The sequence below is a fragment of the Dipodomys merriami genome, unplaced genomic scaffold (genome assembly GCF_024711535.1).
Source record: "Dipodomys merriami isolate MVZ:Mamm:240054 unplaced genomic scaffold, mDipMer1.0.p SCAF_2682, whole genome shotgun sequence".
NCBI classification, from domain to species: domain Eukaryota; kingdom Metazoa; phylum Chordata; class Mammalia; order Rodentia; family Heteromyidae; genus Dipodomys; species Dipodomys merriami.
In genome coordinates, this window is record NW_027204140.1 from 28214 (window position 1) to 36013 (window position 7800).

Below are 7800 nucleotides of genomic sequence, written 5' to 3' on the forward strand. Positions count from 1 at the left end.
CAACCCTGATGTTTTTGTTGGTTGTGGGGCTTAAACTGAGCCTGGGCACTGTTCCTGAGCTTTTCAGCTCAAAGCCAGTGCTCTACCACTTGAGCCACAGCATCCAATCTTAATCGGTTTTTTTTGCCAGTATTGGGGCTTGAATTCTGAGCCAGGGCACTATCCCTTAGCTCCTTTTTCTCAAGACTAGCATTCTACCACTTGACCTATTTCTGGCTTTTAATTACAGATAAGACTTTCCTGACAAAGCTGACTTCAAACTGCAATCCTCAGATCTCAGTCTCCTGGGTAACTAGGATTAGAATCATGAGCTAAAAAGAAAACTTTATTTTTTAGAGGAAAAAAAGAGTGGTCTTAGACATGCCAAGGTCCTAAGTAAAAATGTGAGCTGTTTAAACTTTTAATTCAGTGTTTTTCTCCAGTGGAATTCATACTAATACTTATTTTTAAAAATAGTTGTGTCACTGCTAAAAGATAAAAGCATGAGTCCCTAAAGTATAATCCTAATGCACTTCTGCTGAGTGATAGATGTCTATTGATCTCTGCGTAGACAGGAAAATCAGATTAGCCTGTATAAAATTTCATCAGGGCTGTCAAAGCCTGTGATCTACAGCACTGATAGTTTATTTTGACAGTTGGTTGTGTAGTAATATCTGGAATTTTCTCTTACTCATTTGTCTGCCTAGCTGGATGTTGAGACCTGGCAGCAGGAACAGCCTGTGGTATTACATATATGGTCCAAGAAATCTGCCCATAACTATGAAAATAACTGCCATGAAGTATCTGTCTTTGTTAGCCCAAGGGCAACCTATTTTGAAGTGGAATTTGATGAGAGGTGTGAAACCGAAAAGCGCTAAGACTCACATGTTTTTTCTTCCAAGCAATAGTGGATCAAAAACAAGAGAAAGAATATAATAGAGATTATGCCTTCACAGGTATGATTATCTGGAATTTACAGACTCTAGAGGTGGGAAGACACACTGACACAAAGTTGGTACTTATAAGTGGCCTAAGGTAAGTCATATTCCCCAAACAAGGTAAATAAGTACTTCTGTAGCAATTCTTGTCCTTTTTCCAACTTTAGAGCAATAATGGTATGGTGTGTAGAAAGAGAAGGACTAGCTAGGCTCTGGTGGCTCATGGTCATATTGTTCAAAATCCTAGCTACTCAGCAGGTTGATATTTGAGGAATAGGATTTAAAGCTAGCCTAGGTAGACAAATCTAAGAGAGCCCTATCTCAACCAGCAAAAAGCCAGAGTGGAGACATGGCTTGAATGGTACAATGACAGCCATGAGCAAAATAGCTGAAAAATACTCAAAGCTCTAAGTACAAACCTTAATACTGGCACATTTCTAGAATGTAACCACACCCATATTTCTAAGGGTTGCTTTGATACTCTACTTGTAGAAAGGAACAGTTACACTAGAGATTATGTAGCCCACAAAAGCTAAAAATTTAACTATCTGGCTCTTCATAGGAAATTTGCTAATACCAATGTTGTCCAGAATAAATTAAAGAGCTGTTAATCTCTGAGTTCAGAAGGGCCAGTGGATCCAAGAGAAAGACTTAAACCATGGTGAAAGCTAGGAGCCCGGCTGACAGATCTGTTTAATATCTGGGCTGCAGCCTGCTTCAGACTGTTTACTTCTCTCTCCTATCAAGGGTCTTGGTTGAGAACAAAGAACTGAGCCAGTGATCACTGGTTGAGCAGATAGTCACTTGAGTTTTAGAAAGCTGAGCAGCAGTTTTCTACTAATTCTGCTTTCTAAATGTAGTTGTGAGTTTTGTGTTTTGGTATCATCTGTGTACATTTCTCTCTTAATCATTTTGAACTTATAGAAATGGAGACCGCTTTTAAGATTTTTTTGAGTCACAAAGAATATACTTAACTGCTGAGTTGTTGCCTCCTTCCATCTTGTTGACCACATGACTTTTTTTTCTCTCTAGAACGTGACGTTTAAGGATGGTGCTCTTTCATTCTGACAGCAGTAATAATGAATGGGGCTACAAATTCACCGTCACTGCCTATGGCCTGCCTGATGTTGCCGTGTCTTGTGGGTTAGACTTGCAACTCCTTGTTTCTCGACTAATGGTCCGCCTTGACTCCCAGTGCATGGCACTCAACTCTGTGCATCGTAAGTTCACAGTCTTGTCCCTTCCTTTTTCATTACAACTGTGTTGAAGAGCAAGGTAGGAACTCTTTCTCATAGGTGGTCTCCACATCACGAAAGAGCAAGGTATTAATAATGTTTCTTTTTAGTTTTCTTTAAACCAAATCAAAACAGTTTACCCACTGGGCACCATTGGGAAGTTTCTTGACTCAGGCTTTGGCCCTATCACAAAGTACGCTGTGGATGCCCTCTGTGGAGGACAATTGGGGAATTGCTGTTTATAGCAGCAGCATAGTCATTTTTAGAGATTTAAGTATACTCCAAGTAGATGGTAGAAATATAGTCATTTAATTGTTGTTTAAGTGAAATTTATGTGAACATAAATAGGTATGTGAATATATGTATTATCGTAAATTACATTAATCAACTTCGTATCATTTGTTCCAAGGGATAGATTCATAGAATAAATCTTTTGGAGTATTTTATATCTATATAATTTTTTAAACATTTTTCTGATTGTAAAATCAAATATCATTCATCCTAAATGGTCATTTTCTGTTAGGATTTTAAAAAGAGTTAGCTAAGGAAGAACAGCAGCATGTACGTGGTATTCAGGTAAGGAGTAGGTTTATTCATCATTCCAGCTGACACCAGACCATCTTGGTCCTCAACGTGGTGGGGAAAGGCCTGGGAAAGAGAGCTTGAAGAGCTGAGAAAGAGAGAGAAAAGAGCTAGAAAAGAGCTAGAAAAGAGCTAGAATAGAGAGCATCTGGGAAAGGTGGGAAAGAGAGAGCGAGGAAAGAGAAGAGACCTGGGAAAGAGAAGAGAAGGAAAGAGATGAGAAAGAGCTATAAAAGAGCAGAGAAAGGTCATCTGGGCCTGAGCTAGACCTTATCTAAATTATGGGCGGAGAAATTTGTGGCCACATCAAATTCAGATGTCACCTCAGCAGATGCAGATGTGACCTCTTCCATTTGTGCCAGTTGCCTAGATAACGCAAGTACTGGGTACAAAATTTGCTGCGAGGAGGGTGGAGTCTGCTTGCCATCTAGGAGCAGACCTTACACTTTCCAAAGCTTGTGTGTCTAATTTCCCTTAGTTTCTTTTTTAAAAAATTTTATTGTGAAAATACTGTACAGAGGAGTTAAAATTACATTGGCAAGGCAATTAGTACATTTCTTATCAAGCATTGCTGCTACCTCCTTTGTTTCCCCTTCCCATCCTTCTACCTTCCCTACCCTTCCAAAGTTGGAAAGTTCGTTTTTCAACATAAGGATTTGTCCAACTCTTGTTGTAATAGGTCCACCTATATCAGTATTTAAATGGTTTGTTTTTGCCCTTCCACTCCACAAATTATAACAACATCAAATACAATGAAAGCAGGGATTATACCGTGGGGGACAGACATACAAAGCAACAAAGAAATCATGTTATAAATATGTTAAATACAATTGCAAGAAAGAAAAAAAACATTTGACTACTTATCTTGGGGTTCATTTCATCTAGCATCAACTTATCTGACCTTTTCTTCTTGTCTCAGACATAAACTAGTAGTTCATAAACTGACAAATAAATGTAAGGAAGCCAACAAAAAAAATCAGTTCCTCTCATCTGATGATGCCTCTACAACAATGAGGAAAGAGTTCATCCTGCTAAGGAACTATGATAGGATATCAAAAAGAGAATTCATTCTTCTAGGTCTTCCCTATTTTTTCAATGTAACTTAAATGATGTAAAACACAATATACCGCTCATCAGTTTTGCACATTTTTATATGGACTTCACCTCAGTCTACAACATTCCTTCATTATTCTGTTCCTGATATTTTTACACTACCAAGACATAAGAACATTTTCATACAATTTTTATTATAAAAAAAAAACTGTACAGAGGTGTCACATTTATGGGAGCAAATAATGAGTACATTTCTTAACAAGCATTGTTCCCTCTTCCCACCATCCCTTCCCTCCCACCTCCACAAATACGCTCCCCTCCCCCTTCCCCCTGACTAAATTGTAAAGTTCATTTTTCAACAGAGTGTCTTGTGCATCTCATTGTTACAATGAGTTAACCTGTATCCCTATTTAACCATTTTGTATTTCCCTTCCCCTCACCAAATTAGAGAAACATATACACAGGATGTAGGTGTACCAACTTCAAATACAATGAAAACAGGGGTTATAGCGTGGGGGAGGAACATATACAGAAAGAAAAAAAATCATATTGCACATCATAAGTACGTTAGAAACAATAACAAGAAAGAAAAAACATACTTGTGTCCCTGTCTTAGGGTTCATTTCCCTTAATATCATCTTATCTGCTCATATGCACATAGCTTTTGACTTATTCTGCTTATCTCAGACATATATTAGTTATTGAAAATAAGAGAAACCACGGGACCTATGTTTCTTTGGACTTGGCTTACTTCACTTAATAAATTTTTTTCCAAGACTTTCCAATTCCTAACAAATTGGGTGATACTATTCTTTCTGATGGAGGCATAGCATTCCATTGTTTATATACACCCACATTTTCTTGATCCATTCATCTACTGAGGGGCATCAGGGTTGGCTCTATATCAGCTATTGTAAATAATGCTGCAGTAAACATAGCTGTGCTGGTAGTTTTAGTATGGTCTTGTTTGTGATCATTCGGGTAAATGCCCATAAGTGGGATTGCTGGGTCATAGGAAAGCTTCATATGGAGTCTTTTGAAGAGCCTCCATACTGCTTTCCAAAGTGGTTGAACAAGTTTACACACACACCAAGAATGCAGTAGAGTTCCCTGTGGACAGATGCTCTCCATCATCTGTTGTTGCAAAAATATGGAACATTTCACTAATTTGCATGTCAACCTTGCTCAGGGGCCATGCTAATATTCTCTGTATTGTTCCAATTTTAGCGTATTTGCTGCCTAATTGAGCACAGAACATTTTTTATATATAAAGTGTAATTTATTTTCTTAAACTAGACAATTCAAAAAAAAGTAAGTTCAAAAGAATTCTTGTGAAATTTTAGAAGCATGTATTTCTTTTTTTTTTTTTTTTGTTAGCAATACAACAAACTGTTAGTACCATGCATTTCTTACATAAGCACACATTTAAGAATAAAGTCAAGACTGGCATGTCAAAAACAAAATAATTCCAGATATTTGTTGTTCAAGAGATGTGTAGGAGGAGGAATTCAATTGTTCTATACAAGGCACCTGTCATAATGAACACTGCAGCAAGTGTTAAGGTTGTTAAAAGTTTTAAATTTTAAATGTATTTAATTTTGGGAATTTGCATATATATGCCAAAATTAGGACTGTTTGGCAGGTCATAAACTTTTCTATAAAGTATTTAAGGTTTATGGTATTTTAGCGTATTTGCTGCCTAATTGAGCACAGAACATTTTTTATATATAAAGTGTAATTTATTTTCTTAAACTAGACAATTCAAAAAAAAGTAAGTTCAAAAGAATTCTTGTGAAATTTTAGAAGCATGTATTTCTTTTTTTTTTTTTTTGTTAGCAATACAACAAACTGTTAGTACCATGCATTTCTTACATAAGCACACATTTAAGAATAAAGTCAAGACTGGCATGTCAAAAACAAAATAATTCCAGGTATTTGTTGTTCAAGAGATGTGTAGGAGGAGGAATTCAATTGTTCTATACAAGGCACCTGTCATAATGAACACTGCAGCAAGTGTTAAGGTTGTTAAAAGTTTTAAATTTTAAATGTATTTAATTTTGGGAATTTGCATATATATGCCAAAATTAGGACTGTTTGGCAGGTCATAAACTTTTCTATAAAGTATTTAAGGTTTATGGTAGCAGACATATGGTACTAATTATGTACATTTCAGAGTTTATAGAAACATTACCAATAAGAAGTTGCAAAGTCTTTGCGTAAAGAAGCAGAGTGAAGAGTTAAGACTTTGTTAACTATATAGTTTCTGTTTAATTTTTAGGGCTTCCTTACTTTACATGTTAGTGAGGAACAAATGATGATATAAGCCATATACAAATGATGAGATGAGCCATAAAAAGTAATCTTAGTGAGTAATTTTAAAGACTACTCATAGCCTATAAAACTCTTTTTAAGGGGCTGGGAAGGTGGCTCAGTGGTAAAGCGCTTGTCTTGCATGCTTGAGACCCTGGGTTCGATTCCTCAACACCCATAAACAAAAAACAAGCTGGAAGTGGTGATGTGGCTCAAGTGGTAGAGTGCTAGCCGTGAGCTGAAGAGCTGAGGGGCAGCACCCAGGCTCAGAGTCCAGGGCCACGACCGGATCCAAAATAAAAACCAAAACAAAATCCTCTTTTTAAACATCATAATCTTAGCCAGTTTTAAATGTACAGGAATATGAGAAAGTAGTAAAATCTAATATGTAGAACACTGGTAATTGTTTGTTTTTTTATTTGATTAATCATTAATATTTAATTGTCCGTTTTCTTTATTTGTTGCATTGTTTTCCTTTTTGTAATATAATACAACTTTTTATAAGTCGTCCTCAGGAGGTACTTTGAGAAGCTTACTGGGATGGCCAAAGCATTTTTTATAGGTGCATGTGAGTTTACAAAGAAGAAAATTAAGACAAATTATTTATTAAAAAAATTATCAAGTACAGTCTGAATTAGAAGGGATGATAAAGGTCCACACCCAAAATCTTAGCCTTCGTCTGAAGCTGCGGTATTACAGAGTTGAGACCACAAAAGTGAGAGACTGTTTTTGTGTTTTTTGTTTTTGTCAGTCTTGAGGCTTGAACTCTGGGCCAGAGCGCTCTCCCTGCACTCTTCAGCTCAAGGCTGGCACGCTATCCCTTGAGCCACAGCACCACTTCTGGTTTTCTAGTGGTTTATTAGAGATAAGATTCTCACGGACTTTCCTGCCTGGGCTGGCTTTCAACCGGGATCCTCAGAACTCAGCCTCCTGCATAGCTACGGTTACAGTCCTGAGCCACCAGCACCCAGCATTGTTTTGTTGATTTTTATTTTGTTGGTCATGGGGCTTGAACTCTGGGTCCTGGGTGCTGTCCCTCAGCTCAAGGCTAGCGCTACCATTTGAGCCTTCGTCTTTTTCTACTTCTGTAGTGCTGAGGAATCAAACCCAGGGCCCCATGCATGCAAGGCAAGCACTCTCCCATTGAGCCACCTTCCCAGCTCCAGAAAGACTGTGCTTTAAAAAATCATCTAAACAATATTTGCTTTCTGCTTTGGGTTATATAATGAAATATATGAATATCTTTTTATATTTTTGTGAATTGTCATACTTCTAAATTTATGCTAACTTGAGCCACTTTATCCTTTTCAAAGTCATGAAATATCTCTGAGAGTGTTCTTCTGGGAAGATTATATTTGCACTTATAATTTCTTCTGAGTCATTTTTATTTTTTTATTGTGAAAAAACTGTACAGAGGGATTACAATTACATGGGCAAGATAATGAGTATATTTCTTATCAAGCATTGTAGCCTCCTCCTTTATTTCCCCTTCCCATCCATTCCAAGCCTCCCCCCCACCCAATCCTCCCCCCACCACCCACCAAAGTTGTAAAGTTCGTTTTCGACATGACAACTTGTACTTCTTATTGTTGCAACGGGTCCACCTGTATCCTTATTTAAACGACTTGTTTTTCCCCTTCCCTTCCACAAATTATAACAACATCAAATACAGTGAAAGCAGGGGTTATAATGTGGGAGAGAGA

At 37.3% G+C, this 7800-nt stretch overlaps 1 non-coding gene across 1 annotated transcript; it reads right to left on the minus strand.

The window, feature by feature from the left end:
- Positions 1–4931: 4931 nt before the first annotated feature.
- LOC138837257 (U6 spliceosomal RNA) lies at positions 4932–5038 on the minus strand. The gene has a single exon (XR_011375283.1). It is a non-coding gene; the product is annotated as a U6 spliceosomal RNA (small nuclear RNA).
- Between the last annotated feature and the right edge of the window lie 2762 nt (positions 5039–7800).